Genomic DNA, 17,357 nt, shown 5'->3' on the forward strand with positions numbered 1-17,357 from the left:
CCATCGTACGCTAACATCTTCATGGGAATGATAGAGGCCAAGATCAATGCACAACCTCATCACGGAATCTTGGAAAAATCCTGGGTACGTTATATTGATGACATCCAGTTCATCTGGTCAAAATCCCCCCGTAGTCTCACCCAATTCCAAAATGAATTAAATTTGATTCATCCGACCATCAAGTTCACATTCGACACTCACAGTCCGAAGTTCACTTTCTAGACACATCACTCACGCTTCAAAATAACAGACTCGAAACAGAAGTATACACCAAACCAACAGACACTCACTCTTACCTTCTCCCTTCTTCATCTCATCCTAAACATACAATTGCAAGCATACCATACAGTCAAGCACTCAGAGTAAGACGCATTTGCTCAACAAAAGTGGCAGAAGAAACTTCTCTCTGCCAATTAGAAACACACTTCATTGCAAGAAACTATGACCCTCACTCTGTGCAAGAAGCAATAACCCGAGCAAAACACATACCGAGAGCAGACCTTCTGACTTACAAACCCAAACCTGCAACTAACCGTGTCCCACTGGTAACCACCTACTCTGCTACCTCATCCCAATTGCCAAGTATTCTGAATAAGGCCCTTCCTCTCCTCCATCAATCAGAAATACTCGGCACCACATTTCCTCAACCTCCACTAACATCATTTCGACGTGGTCGGACACTCAGGGACCTCTTGGTAAAAGCAAAGCACCCACAGCCCCACAACAAACAAACTAGGATCCCCGGCTTCTATAAATGCACAGCAAACAAATGCATTATTCACAAACATTTACTAGAAGGAAACAAATTCTGTAGTTCTAGCACTGGACAAAAATTCCCCATCCACTCCTATATGAACTGCAAATCTACATGGGTCATATACCTAATCACTTGCCAAAAGTGCACCAAACAATATGTTGGAAAAACTGAAAATACACTCTACACACGATTTAATAACACCCGGTCAGAAATCAATAACTTCCACACCAGTCAGGGCAAATCTCTACCTTACACGATACACTTTAATCAACCGGATCACTCTATAAATGACATTCAGATCTCTGCCATTGAATCAATCACAAATCGATCACACACCACGATTCTGAAACGTGAGTCCTTTTGGATACATAAACTTCGGACAAAAGTCCCTCATGGCATAAATTTTGATGACTAAAGCATGTTCCCACATCAACCCAATCAAATTGTTAACCGTAACCCATTCATTTATTCATTCATTAATCATTCATTCATTCATTCATTCTACCTTTATATGTCATTTATATAAATATATAAATATATTATATGAATATAAATGGGATATGAATATATGCTTGTGTGTTTATGTATGTATATCTCTATATTTGTATATGCACGTGCACCCTAACTGTAACGCAAACGGTCACTTCCGTTGAACTTGGGGCTGGTGAGTGAACTTTGGCGTGGCTCTTCCTTCTGTATGCATTTTCTACACACATCACACATCTCACACACATATCACCATACATACTTGACTGATATACATGCCTGCTGTTTTTGTAGACTCAGAGGAAGACCTTTGTTGGTCGAAAGCTTGTCGACAATTAAAGATCGACGTCCTGAAGCTACGTCCGCGTCTTATTTAATCTAACGATTATTTTGGTATATATATATACCAAAAATGTATATATACCAAATGGGCATAATTGTCTCACCCCATTTTTCTCTGAATGTTCCAAATAATAAATTGTGTTTGTCTAATATTCCTTGGCTCATATCCTCCCAACCACTTTCCAATTTCCCCCCTCCCCCCCCCCCCCCTCCCTCTCTTCCCCCATAGCTCCCCTGCGAAGCTCCCCCATCACCCCTCCTCCCACTTCCCATTTCCCTTAGATTTCACAATTTATCTTATTTGAGGAATTTTGTTATATCCATAAGTTGACACAAGTTCAAAACGCATCATGATTATAAAGATCAACACTATAAAAAAAAAAAAGGCAAGTGCACTAATGAGGATTTGCTTCCCAAATAATGAAAGTTTTCAAATGTAAACTTTGTGTCAACTCATGTTGAGTTGTGTCAAGTAAACTTTGGGTCAACTTGAACCAAAATTCATCCCAGTTACACTTCTTTAGAGGGCATGATAATGAGAGTATGTTATCTGAAGAATCTCTCAGCAGATTTATCTTTGGAATATTACAAACTTTTCGCTTTGGGATTATAAAACGCTCAATGACACACTGACATGAAAATCTGCTCTGATGTTTCGCCATCAGGGATTAACGGTTGTTATGATGTATTTTGCTCACATTATCTTGGGTCACACAGGTGTGTACGCAAGCGCACACACACACACACACACACACGTACACACTGTCACCCAGACCAAAACCAGGGAGTGCGTGGCTGGTGCTCACCATCACAGCCAGGCTTTTCATTTAACAGACAAATTTGGTCCTCACTGGTTAGATGTTTATGCAGTATGCAGTCTTGACGAGAACAAATAAATTATCATAGCGGTGGCATGGTGTTGAAGTCGTGGGGACTCAATCCAATCCCATGACTATAAGGGTTCCAATTGTATGACCATGCATTCTGATCTGACCCTTTGGGGTTATGACGTATGTTTTGATTGACCATTTGCTTCAGCCTTTGGGTTGAGGTGCATGTGGGACAGTCTTGTTGGACTGAGTGCTTTGGCCATGAGGTTAGAGTACACATCCCAATTTGTGTTTAAATATCTTGATTTTTTTACCATTATTATATAAACAAGAAGAAAATGACAAAAATTGTCATGGCATGTTTTTGGTAATTTTGCTGTACGGATTTAAAAGCTGTCAGTTCTCCATCTTTGGTTGGAAGACAAAACAAAATCTTCTGCATATGTATACTCTCATGTCTTGTCTTTGTGCCAAGTTTGAACAAAATTCGTCCATGTATGTCCGAGAAATAGATGGGGACACGTTTAAGTAACAAAATGACCACCAGTCGGCCATCTTGGATCTGATCTCGAAATAAAATGACGTGCATATATAACCTATCATCTTCTACTATATAAGAGAAATGTCTGTCTGTCTGTCTGTCTGTGTGTCGCCATTTTTCTCAGAGTTGACTGAACGGATCTTCGTCAAACTTTCAGAGGTTCATCAGTGAGTGCCTGGGAGTGTTTTAGGCAAAAAATAATAATTATGAAAAAAAAAAGATCGTTTTTTTGGAGGTAAAAAAAATCGCTCGATAGTGCCTAAGCCTTTTTAAATTAATGACAGTTATATACAAGTATACATATTCGCATAAATAAATACAAAACAATCACCAGACATTTGAACACAAATAAATCAAACAATTCCGGAAGTGTATGAAGTTGGTAGTACGGCTTCTTCTTCTTCCTGTTCGGCATCACACTTAACTCAGAAACGTGCTGAATGCCACATTCACCCACCAGCATATATTTAACGAAAAGGTGCCTCCCCCCTTCCTCCCCTGCCTCCCCCCTTCCCTCCTCCCCTTCCCCCCTCCCCCATACTCCCCACTTCCCCCCTTCCCCCATCCTGCCCTGCTCGGGAATGCCGGGTACTTCTGCTAGTTCATTATAAGTGTGCCAAGTTTGAACAAGATCGATAAATGCATGTCCGAGAAATGTTTGAACATGTGGTTAATATCGGGTTTTTTACAACTAAAACGGCCGACAGTCTACCAGTCGGCCATCTTTGATCAATCGCAAAATAAAATGAGGTTCACATGTATGCCATCATGTGCTGTGCTTGTGCCAAGTTTGAACAAAATCGGACCATGCATGGTCAATAAATGGTTGGGGACATATTTACGTAACAAAATGGCCGCCAGCCGGCTATATTGGATCTGTTCTCGGAAATAAATGACGTGCATATGTAAACCATAATTCATTATCTGTGTGCCAAGATTGAACATCAGCAGATTCATGTACGAGAAATGGTTGAGGGTTTTATCGGGCCTTTTTCAACTAAAATGGCTGCCAGTCGGCGTCCCATGGTCACATGTGCCCAACAGGCGTGAGAGTCTTCTTTTATTGCTGTTGCTCTTCATGATGACATCCCCAGCAGGTCAAAGGTCAAAGTTTGCTTTATGTCTATAACTTGAAAACTAATTCAATTGATCTAATTCAAACTTGGTACAGGTATTATAATGATGTAAAGATTAACTGATTATAATTTGGGGGCAACAGGTCAAAGGCCAAAGTCTGTAATATGACTACAACTTGAGAATGACTGAAGTGATCTAATTCAAACTGGGTACAGGTATGTACAATATTGTAAAGATTAAGTGATTAGATTTTGTGGTCAAAGGTCAAAGGTCAAATCTGTAATAGGTCTATAACTTGAGAACGGCTGAAGTTATCTAATTCAAACTTGGTACAGGTATTATAATGATGTAAAGGTTAACTGAATATAATTTGGGGTCAAGAGGTCAAAGGTCAAAGTCTGTAATAGGACTACAACTTGAGAATGACTGAAGTGATCTAATTCAAACTGGGTACAGGTATGTATAATATTGTAAAGATTAAGTGATTCGATTTTGTGGTCAAAGGTCAAAGGTCAAATCTGTAATAGGTCTATAACTTGAGAATGGCTGAAGTGATCTAATTCAAACTTGGTACAGGTATTATAATGAAGTAAAAGGTTAACTGAATATAATTTGGGGTCAAGAGGTCAAAGGTCAAAGTCTGTAATAGGTCTATAACTTGAGAACGGCAGAAGTGATCTAATTCAAACTTGGTACAGGTATGTATAATATTGTAAAGATTAACTGATTCGATATTGGGGTCCCGAGGTCAAAAATCAAAGGTCAGAGTTCATGTCAGGTAAAAATGTGATAACTTGTGAACAGCTGATAGGATTTCAATTAAAACTTGGTCAGGGATGTATGATGTTGTTAACATGAACTGATTAAATTTTGTGGTCAAGAGGTCAAAGGTCATGCCAGGTAAAAATGTGATAACTTGAGAACAGCTGAATGGATTTAAAACAAACTTGGTACAAGTATTATAATGATGTAATAATGTGGCCGGAGGCATAACGGTCGACGGCGTGACGTCAAACAGTCGTTCTAGTTTTTTTTGTTTTTTTTGTATACAGAGTCGAGGCTCGTGTAAGAGCTTGTCAGATCAGGGTCTCACTATTAGCTATAAAGTCCTCCAAGATGCCAATGCAATCTTTCTTGGGCAAACCACATTTGGCTCCAAATCCAAAGAAATCCAACCGGAATGGGCATCCTTTGTCACACAAAGTCCTTCGTCGACACACCTGAATTCCCATCCACTGATAAAGCCATCGTCTGCAGTTTAATGGAGTACTGCTCTCCCCTCTGGACTGGCTCCCCTGCCCCAGATCTTGCTCAGATTGATGCAGTGGCCTTCAAGATCATTGGAATCTCCCGTACGGAAGCTGAGTCTATGGGCCTCTCAATTCCCCTTCACAGAGAGGTCGATGGTCTCTATCTATCTTCTACCGCATCCTTTCTGGTCTTGCACCCTCTGGTCTTTCCGTGCTTTGTCCCCTACCCCATTCCCCCACTCCCCCCGGTATCTGCAGGGCACGTGCGGTCCACCATCAACCCCTTCTGGTGAAACTACCTAAATCCAGGATCAACGCTCACCTCCATTCATGCATTCCTCGTTTTTCCCACCTGTGGAACCAACTTTCACATTCTCTTTCAATCTCCTTCTCCCCTCCAGGTCTTCATAACAGCTCTTCACCACCATCCCAAATCATCCCCATCCAAAACCATGTTCCTTTATATCCCCGATAAATCAACTCAATCTCCCAAATTTCTAGTTTTTCCATCTTATCCACCCCATGTGTCATCCCCTACCCCTCATTTTTACCCGCATCCATTGTTGTCTGTCACTGTCTATTTTGTCCCTCAGCCATGCTGTTCACATGTCCCCTTCTCGGTCTGCTGTTCCTTTTGTTCTGTTGCGTCCTGATCCATTCTGTGTTCTAGCTCTTCTTTGACCACGAGCCTTGACTCAGCATACAAAAAAAAATTGTTGGCATTGTTGCAAACACCAATGCTTGTCTTGCAATCTCAAGTAAACACTTTTAGCGTTTCAAGAAATACGGGTGTGTGGGGAATTTCAAAAATCAACGCAGGTAGAGTGGCATCCCTTAAGCCAGACATTTCAACATTTTGGTTTCAAAAGTCCGACGACATTTCAAGCAAATACAGTGCCTATACAAAGTCCACACCCCTTTTAAAATTTTTCACCTTTTCTTGCCTTGTAATGAGCCTGGTGTTGGCTTAGCGGTTAGGGTGCCGGCTTGGGATCCTAAGATCCTGGGCTCGAATCCCGAGTCGATCGCTGAATTAACGCCAGGGGGGTTGACTCAGCCTGTCATCCTTCCGAGGTCGGCAAATTGAGTACCAGCTTGCTGGGATGAATGATCCCGGTGTGTACCCTGGTTTAGAATAGGTACACCATATCCCTGCGCATTGTAAGAGCGTGACCAAGGGTTGGCGTCAGGAAGGGCATCCGGCCATAAAAACATTGCCTCAAACAGGGAACCATGATTGTCATGGGGCCCGCAAGGCTAACCCCCGCTCTAGTGGGGAAAATGGCCTTAATACGATCATTCATTCATTAATATTCTTGCCTTATAATGGAATTACCTGGAATTAAAATGCAGTAAATCAGACATTTTCCACCTTTATTTATAAATTGTAACCCAAAACCTCCAAGTGAAAAACAAATTCTACAAATTCCAGAAAATTAATTAAAAATACAAAAATAGAATATCTTGGTTGAATAAGTCCACGCCCTTATATTAGCAATTGTAAACAAGAAAAAGAGCAAACAGAGATTGCAAACCCTCGCCAGGATGTATTTTCAGTGTTTTTTTAAGGCTTTTGTGTTAAATCGAATATGGCGGCTGAACCACGTGACCGATGACGTCATCATTATTTTTTTCTAAACGAATTTATTCCTAGATTATGCTCAAGAAATTTCATCTTGATCGGATGAAGTTTTGTACTTGTCGCATTATGACATCATAATGGAGGCACCTATGACATCATCATAAACATATTTTATTCCCCATGGAGAGTTCTTTACAATGAGCCACGTCTCAATATTTTCTGTTCAGCACTTTCGGAGATATAGAGGGACAAAGTTTTTCGGTTTTTCCAAGATGGCGGCCGAACCACGTGACGCATGACGTCATCATTATTTTTTTTCTGCACCAGTTAATGCCGACATGGTGCTCAATAAATTTCATCTTGATTGGATAAAGTTTTGTACCTGTCGAATTATGACGTCATAATGGAGGCACCTATGACATAATCATTATCATATTTTATTCCACATGGAGAGTTATTTACAATGAGCCACGTCTCAATTTTTTCTGTTCAGCACGTTCGGATATATAGAGGTACAATTTTTTTCGGTTTTTCCAAGATGGCGGCCGAACCACGTGACCTATGACGTCATAATTATCATTAAAAAATTATATAGGTAGAGTTGCATCGATGGTGAAAGTTTCCTGCCAATCGGACCAACGGTTGCAGAGAAAATCATATTTATTCTGTGTGGACAAACAGACAGACAGACAGACAAATGAAAAATCATTCATATAGTGACACTTGGAAAAACAGAACAAAGTAGAATGGCACTCAGTGGAGCATCCTTTTGACCACAAAAGTAATTAGTGGTTGAATTCAGTGACCTGATATGCAAACCGTCTTCAAAGTTTAAGTTAATCGGATGAAAATTGACAATTTTAGAAATTCGGCCTATGTTGACCTTTTGGCCTATGTTGACCTCAAAAATTGTTGGTGGTTGCTTTCAGTAAGGTAATATGAAAATCCTTTTCAAATTTCAAGTCAATCGGATGAAGATTGAGGATTCTAGAAATTTTAAAAAATTGGTTGACCTTTGGCCTATTAGAATTGGTTGACCTTTGGCCTTTGGCCTCAGACCTTTTGGCCTAAGCTAATCTCAAAAATAGTTAGTGGTTAAATTCAGTTAGCTGATATGCAAATCCTCTTCAAATTTCAAGTCAATCAGATGAAAATTGAGGATTTTAGAAATTCAAAAAAATGGGGTTGACCTTTGGCCTACGTTGACCTTTTGGCCTACGCTGATCTCAAAAATAGTTGGTGATTGAATTCAGTAAACCGATATGTAAATCTGATTCAAATTTCAAGTCAATCGGATGAAAATTGAGGATTTTAAAAATTTGAAAAAACGTGGTTGACCTTTGGCCTATGTTGACCTTTGACCTATGTTGACCTTTGGCCTATGTTGACCTTTTGGCCAATGTTGATCTCACAAATAGTTGGTGGTTGAATTCAGTTCGCCGATATGTAAATCCTATTCAAATTTCAAGTCAATCGGATGAAAATTTAGGATTTTAAAAATTTGAAATGGTTGTTGACCTTTGGCCTATGTTGACCTTTTGGCCTATGCTGATCTCAAAAATAGTTGGTGGTTGAATTCAGTTTGCCGATATGTATATCGTATTCAAATTTCAAGTCAATCGGATGAAAATTGAGGATTTTAGAAATTTGAAAAAAGTGGTTGACCTTCGGGCCTATGTTGACCTTTTGACCTTTTGACTCCAAAAATATATAGGATTTTGTCGGACCACGGAGTCTAACATTTGGTAAAGTTTCGTGAAGATCGGTTTAAAATTGTGTCCTGCAGGCAACTATAAGTGAGCGGACAGACAAACACACACAAACAAACAAACACACACACATACACACACACACAGTCACACACACACACACACACAAACACACACACACACACACACACACAAACCGGAGTGAGCAACATACTTGCAATTTTTTTTTTTTTTTTTTGCCAAGTAACAAAGAGACAAACAAACAAACGGACTCAAATGCAATACCTTCTCCTCTGGCGAGGGTAAAAATTAGCTCAGATGTAACCAATCACCTTAAAAATCACACACCAAGTTAATTGGCCTCTACCTGTGTTAAATTGTAGCGATTCTGATTATTTCAGTATAAAATCAGCTGTTCCTGTAGGTTTCCACTGCTGGAGAGTGAATTTCACAGCAAGGACTCAACCATGAGCACCAACAAGCTTTCAAAAGACCTCTGGAATAAAGTTGTCGAAAGGCACAGATCAAGGGATGGTTATAGAAATATTTCAAATGCCTTGAATATCCCTTGGAGCACAGTCAAGACAATCATTAAGAAGTGGAAGGCTTATGGTACCACCAAGACCCTGCCTAGATCAGGCCATCCCTCCAAACTGGATGACCAAGCAAGGAGGAGACTGATCAGAGAGGCCACTAAGTGGCGAATGGCAACTTTGAAAGAGCTACAGGCCTTTATGGTAAAGACTGCTCACTGTATGCACGTGACAACAATATCCCAAGCACTCCACAAGTCTGGCCTGTACGGTAGGGTGGCAAGAAGGAAACCAATACTCATAAAAGCCCACCTTGAGTCCTGTTTGAGGTATGAAAAAACTACTCTGGAGATTCTGATGCCATATGGCAAAACGTTTTGTGGTCTGATGGAATTTTTGGCCATAATGCAAACGCAACACAGCACATCACCCAAAGAACACCATCCCTACTGTGAAACATGGTGGTGGCAGCATCATGTTATGGGGATGTTTCTCATCGGCAGGGACTGGGGCACTTGTTAGGATAGAAGGGAAAATGGATGCTAGCAAAGTACAGAAAAATCCTAGAGGAAAACCTGCTGCCCTCTGCAAGAAAGCTGAAATTGGGACGGAAGTTCACCTTTCAGCATGACAACGACAGCCAAAGCTACACTAGAGTGGCAAAGAAACAAAAGTTAAATGTCCTTGAGTGGTCCAGTCAGAACCTCAACCTAAATCCAATCGAAAAATCTGTGTGCATGACTTGAAGATTGTTGTCCATCAACGCTCCCCGCACAACTTGGCTGACATTAAACAGTTTTTTACAGAAGAATGGGCAAATATTGCCCAATCAAGGTGTGCAAAGTTGGTAGAGACCTATCCCAACAGACTCACACTGTAATTGCTGTCACAGGTGCTTCCACCAGGTATTAACTCTGGGGGGGGGGGGGGGGGGGGTGGACACTTATCCAACCAAGATATTATAGTTTTGCATTTTAATTAAAATTCTGAAATTTGTAGAATTTGTTTTTTACTTGGACGTTGAGGGTTACGATGTGTAAATAAAGGTGGGAAAAATCTGATTTAATGTAATTTAATTCCATGTTACAAGGCAACAAAAGGTGAAAATTTTGAAAGTGGGTGTAGACTGTCTTGAGGCACTTGTATGGCTTTGAAATGAGAGAGTTCATAGAACATGTTAGCCCACATGCTTGTTGTTTGTGTCCTTTATAACCACCAATTGCTTAACCCTGCCTTTCGCTTCGCATGCTTGGGGTAACAACAACAAGGTTCTGATGTTTTCACCATATATTAATTATCAATCAAGAAGCAGGCAATTTTGTCATAATTCACCTCCCAATTTCTCTGCGAAGTGACTTTTGTCCATATTGTTTGAAAAGCCATAATCTTAGAACATTATGAAATAATACATGCAGAGGAAAACCAAACAATTTCAATATTTTTAATTTAAATTATATTACATTAAATTTGCACATGACTATATATCAAAGATATTAGTACTATTATGACTATTACTACTACATGGGTCTTCTTAGTATCCATCCAAGGGAGGACACACACACATTCATGCATCGTCTTGCATATGAAACACCAGGATGACAGTTTATAGGGGTGGGGGGGGGGGGGGGGGGTCAGGATTCGAACCTCGAGTAGACAGCTCATAGGCGAATGTGCCTGCCACAAATCTATCCTGCCAGCCCTGATAAAGCCTCTGAGACTGACGTTTCCTTGCAAACACCAGTTCTGTGTTATGTAGCAGATTAAGAAGTGGGTTATTTCGAAATACACGTCCTGGAAGAAGATTGTTTGGTATCCTGAGTGAAATGTTAAATGGAAAGCTGAATTTTTCAAACATGTCGTGATTCTTCCAGTGTTTTATATAAAATACAATTTTCAACTGCTGGTACATATTCTGTTGCCAATGTCTGAAGCGTATGTGGACCTCAGACATAAATTACACAATATACGAGTAGAAGAAACAAAAACTGAAAACAAGAAATATGTCGTGCATAGCACGATTCTTGCGAAATCCCTAAAATAAGTTGTTCACCATTGAACTATGTAGACCTTTTGGCCTATGTTGACCTCAAAAATAATTGGTGATTGAATTCAGTGACATGATATGCAAATACTATGCAAATTTCAAGTAAATTGGATGAAAAGTGACAATTTTGGAAATTCGGCCAATGTCGAACTTTTGGCCTATGTTGACCTCAAAAATATAATCGGTGGTTGAATTCAGTGACCAGATATGCAAGTCGTTTTAAAATTTCAAGTCAATCAAATGAAAATAGGTGATTTTAGAAATTCGGCCTATGTTGACCTTTTGGCCTGTGTTTACCTAAAATATAATTTGTGGTTGAATTCAGTGACCAGATATGCAAGTCCTCTTCAAATTTCAAGTCAATCGGATGAAAATTGAGGATTTTAGAAATCTGGCCTATGTTGAGCTTTTGGCCTATGTTCACCTCAAAGATAATCGGTGGTTGAATTCAGTGACCTGACATGTAAATCCTCTTCAAATTTCCAGTCAATCGGATGAAAATTGAGGATTTTAGAAATTAGACCTAAGTTGTTGATATTTGGCCTATGTTGACCTTATGACCTTTTGACCTCAAAATCAATAGGCTTATTCCTTATGACCAACTCTACCATTTGGTGAAGTTTCGTGAATATCGGTTTGGAATGATTGACAAACAAACAGACAGACATAATAACGCACAAGACCAACCAATATATTTGAAATATCTTCGATTTTCGCAAGTAAAAGGAAAAGCCATCGACTGTCACCTTTTCCAAGTACCTGGAATATTACGGTCCCAAGGATTGGAAATAAAGCAAAATCTGGTGTTTTATTGAGAAAGCTCAAGCTTGCTCAATATATCGCAAGGGTTATGTTTTTGATGAAAACACAGAGTCCATAATAATGGCTGGCAGCAGATGTGTTTGCAATTCTCTTACATCGACTCAAAACAAGGCCAGACCTGTGATTAAGACAATGTTTTCTTTCAAATCGAATGAATTTTACTATGTCCGTCCGTCCTCGTCAGGTGTGAAGAGCAGGTATATAATCTCGATGACACAGCAATGATGCATTTGGCTTTGAAAGACACTTTTCTTCTTTCATTTGTGGTGACGTCAGGCAACATTCATGCTTGCATAGCTTAATTTTTTTATTGTGTGTTCAAAGGTTTCTACTGACATGCATGACGAATGATCATTAAGCCTGTCACCTTACAGAAAAGGTCATTTTGAGAAGTTGACAAAGCTGATGACTTACAGACAGTACACTGTTATTTTACAATAGTTGTAAACTTTTAACTGAATGAGAACACTTTATTTTTTTACTTCTATGTGAGGCCACGGACTTACTGATTACTGTCGATACTGCACTGCATATGCAAGATTTTCGTTAAACAGAGTGTAAATGCAAGATTTACATGAAACAGGCACTGCAAATGCCATATATCCATGAATGAAACTGACACTGTAAATGCAGGATTTACATGAAACACAGACTGTAAATGCAAGATTTACATGACAGACTATAAATACCACGTTTGCATGAATTGACCTGACACTCTAAATGCCACATTTCCATGAATGCATCTGACACTGTAAATACCATATTGAATGAGCCTGGCACTGTAAATGCCACATTTTCATGAATGAAGCTGAGACTGTAAGTACCACATTTTCATGAATGAAGCTGAGACTGTAAGAACCACATTTCCATGAATGGACCTGACACTGTAAATACCACATTTCCACGAATGAACCTGACACTGTAAATACCACATTTCCATGAAAGAACCTGACACTGTAAATGCCACATTTCCATGAATGAACCTGACACTGTAAATACCACATTTCCACGAATGGACCTGACACTGTAAATGCCACATTTCCATGAATGAACCTGACACTGTAAATACCACATTTCCATGAATTAACCTGACACTGTAAATACCACATTTCCATGAATGAACCTGACACTGTAAATGCCACATTTCCATGAATGAACCTGACACTGTAAATACCACATTTCCATGAATGGACCTGACACTGTAAATACCACATTTCCATGAAAGAACCTGACACTGTAAATGCCACATTTCCATGAATGAACCTGACACTGTAAATACCACATTTCCACGAATGGACCTGACACTGTAAATGCCACATTTCCATGAATGAACCTGACACTGTAAATACCACATTTCCATGAATGGACCTGACACTGTAAATGCCACATTTCCATGAATGAACCTGACACTGTAAATACCACATTTCCATGAATGAACCTGACACTGCAAATGCCACATTTCCATGAATGAACCTGACACTGTAAATACCACATTTCGATGAATGAACCTGACACTGTAAATGCCACATTTCCATGAATGAACCTGACACTGTAAATACTACATTTCCATGAATGGACCTGACACTGTAAATGCCACATTTCCATGAATGAACCTGACACTGTAAATACTACATTTCCATGAATGGACCTGACACTGTAAATACCACATTTCCATGAATGGACCTGACACTGTAAATGCCACATTTCCATGAATGAACCTGACACTGTAAATACCACATTTCCATGAATGGACGTGACACTGTAAATGCCACATTTCCATGAATGAACCTGACACTGTAAATGCCACATTTCCATGAATGAACCTGACACTATAAATACCACATTTCCATGAATGGACCTGACACTGTAAATGCCACATTTCCATTAATGAACCTGACACTGTAAATGCCACATTTCCATGAATGAACCTGACACTGTAAATGCCACATTTCCATGAATGAACCTGACACTGTAAATACCACATTTCCATGAATGGACCTGACACTATAAATGCCACATTTCCATGAAAGAACCTGTCACTGTAAATACCACATTTCCATGAATGGACCTGACACTGTAAATGCCACATTTCCATGAATGAACCTGACACTGTAAATACCACATTTCCATGAATGAACCTGACACTGCAAATGCCACATTTCCATGAATGAACCTGACACTGTAAATACCACATTTCGATGAATGAACCTGACACTGTAAATGCCACATTTCCATGAATGAACCTGACACTGTAAATACTACATTTCCATGAATGGACCTGACACTGTAAATGCCACATTTCCATGAATGAACCTGACACTGTAAATACTACATTTCCATGAATGGACCTGACACTGTAAATACCACATTTCCATGAATGGACCTGACACTGTAAATGCCACATTTCCATGAATGAACCTGACACTGTAAATACCACATTTCCATGAATAGACGTGACACTGTAAATGCCACATTACCATGAATGAACCTGACACTGTAAATGCCACATTTCCATGAATGAACCTGACACTATAAATACCACATTTCCATGAATGGACCTGACACTGTAAATGCCACATTTCCATTAATGAACCTGACACTGTAAATGCCACATTTCCATGAATGAACCTGACACTGTAAATGCCACATTTCCATGAATGAACCTGACACTGTAAATACCACATTTCCATGAATGGACCTGACACTATAAATGCCACATTTCCATGAAAGAACCTGTCACTGTAAATACCACATTTCCATGAATGGACCTGCTGAATGAAAATGTCCTGTTTATATTAACAATGTGACAGGGATTGGTATCATTGAGCAAATGGCACAGAACACATGAACGTTCACCAAAGAAAGACCTCCATAAACACCTCTGCCACATATTGCACCGTTGAAACCCAGACAAAGGTGACAATAAATAGGTGACAACAAAAAGGTGGCATTTTGGTGTTCCTTATCCACCTTTATTTATAATAGGATTCTAATAGCATTCCAATCTCCACTCCACCTCCATGTTTGAAGGGTTTCCAAAGGCAATCCTTTATTGTGATTTAACCACGCTGTAGATGATTTTAGTACCAAGAGATGTTTTGATGATTCAAGTTTTCCACTCCAATTCCATGCTACATTAAGTTAACCTTGACAGGCCAAACTGTCGTAGATTGTTATAAATTATAAATAATGGGAGAGAGGGAGGGATGGTTTTGCTCTTGAATTAGATCAGATGTAAGAAATGCAGTTCTTTCATCCCTTGGACCTAATTACTCGTCACTCGAGTTATTTTAAAATAAGATAAAGTATTTTAAAGCTGCTCAGGAAGATGAATACATCTCATTGGTCATGTCAGACTCAATCTTTCACATTGGCTGTTGCCTTTCTGAACATTTCAAATCGTTTGTAAAAGGGTGATTTCCAAATGTTGTTCAATAAAAATGTAAGTATTGTCCTTGAAGTCAATTTGTCATTAAAATTAAACATGCTTTGAGCAGCAAATGATGAAAAATTATCCAAATATGTTTTTTTCTTTAGCCGCTGCAAGATTAAAAGTCATGTTGGAAAAGCAATAACATTAATCCGAATGGATTGAGTTTGACTTTGCATAATTTCATGCTTTCTTGCTTTACACCTCCAGGTAAGTCTTCAGAGCATTACTGTGGTTTACCGTGGCCTTGCTCAGGCAATAAACAATACCATGGAGGGGCGGGGCCAGGGCGGGGCTTGGCGGGGAGGGGGCGGGGCGGGTGGCATTCACAATTTGCAGAACGAGACAATAAAATTATATGGCAGCACTGAAACTTCTGGATTATCTTTCAAAAGACAATCTGCTGATTACATAATGTTGTTTTACATTATATGGTGAGAATAAAAACAAAACCCATGGAAACTGCTTCAACGTAATCTCTTATCAGTGCGATATCAACATAAAACAGAACATACATTATGTTTTATTTGCAATAAATAATTATTTATTAACCTTTATAAGGGTGCTGGTCTAATGGTGGGGACGCTGGATTGAAATATTCCAAGGGTGTTCGTTAAAAACCTCCTGAACTAGCACTGTTTAGGATTTGAATTTTGGAAACCAGGATTCAGGAGGATTACCATTCCAATGTTGTATCAGATTGCCCATAAAAACCCAGCAAGGTCATGAATGACCTCGAGGAAGGTGGTATCCAGCCTTCCCTACCTGGTCATGGTTTATAAACTCACTCATTGTGATTTACTCTTATTGCTCTCATTGGGGATTTGGGATGGGCATTTAAGTGCTATTTAAAAAAGAGCAGCACTATATGAATCCCACTAAAATAATAATTATAATTACTAAAATTACAAATAATGCATCAGTATTTGTCAAAAAGTATATATTATCAACTATATATATATATATATATATATATATATATATATATATATATATATATATATATATTGTTACCGATTTGGGAACCCCCCCCCCCCCTCACTTGTAAATATCCCCCTTTGTAATATTATCCCCTTTTATTAATTATTAAATATCGCACCCTAGGCCATCGCAACACGCAGCCAATCTTAGAATCATCTTGCTAATTATTTCCTATTCTATGTTTAATTAAGGCTCTGTATCCACTAGATTGACACCACGTTGCATTAACAAATAAGGATAGCTCCCCTTCAATAACGCCATACCCCAGCAAACTCTCTCTGCAAACAGCTCAACAAGCGTGGGGTGCGCGCCCTCTCACTGGCCTTGGTGCTCTGCATTGGACAAGAAGGCGGGGTCGCCGAGAAGAGGCGTGGCGTGGCTCGCCACAAGGGCGGAGCTGTTCAGCTCCGTTACCAAATAAGGCTACAAACAGAGCACGTGGGTGGGACCCAAACGGCCGAGGGCGTGTCACGACCCCGCTTCATATATGCGTTCGAGGATCGCGCATAAAGAGATGGGAGGAGACGAGCCGTTGAGACCAGCAGAGGTGATGAGTGCACAGCACAAGAGGGTTGCCTGACGCGAGAGATCGTGCCTTGCCTGAGAGGAAATCCCATCATTACTGAGAGAGCGGGAGGGTCGTGGCGTCGACGCAACCACGTTGGTTCCAGCGGTTGTCGTGTTCGCTTTAAACCACGACGCGAGGTCGGAACTGAACCTCGACGGCTGAACGAGCCGAACCGGCCGCCTTTGCCAGCTGAACGGACCTTCTCCTGCCATTCCTGTCATCATCCCCGTGTGAGTCTGTCTTTGTTTGTTCTGTCCTGGGTATAAGTAAGATTGTATAGATAAGGCTGCCCTGTGTTCTTTTTACATCCATCTATCTTTGTACAGCTTTGATCTTTCTTTTCTTCTGGTGTTTGTTACAATAAATGTGTGCTCTTTCTCCAAGCTTTGGTTTCGACTTCATCCA

The sequence above is a fragment of the Myxine glutinosa genome, chromosome 7 (genome assembly GCF_964187855.1).
Source record: "Myxine glutinosa chromosome 7, kmMyxGlut1.1, whole genome shotgun sequence".
In the NCBI taxonomy this organism is placed as follows: Eukaryota; Metazoa; Chordata; class Myxini; order Myxiniformes; family Myxinidae; genus Myxine; species Myxine glutinosa.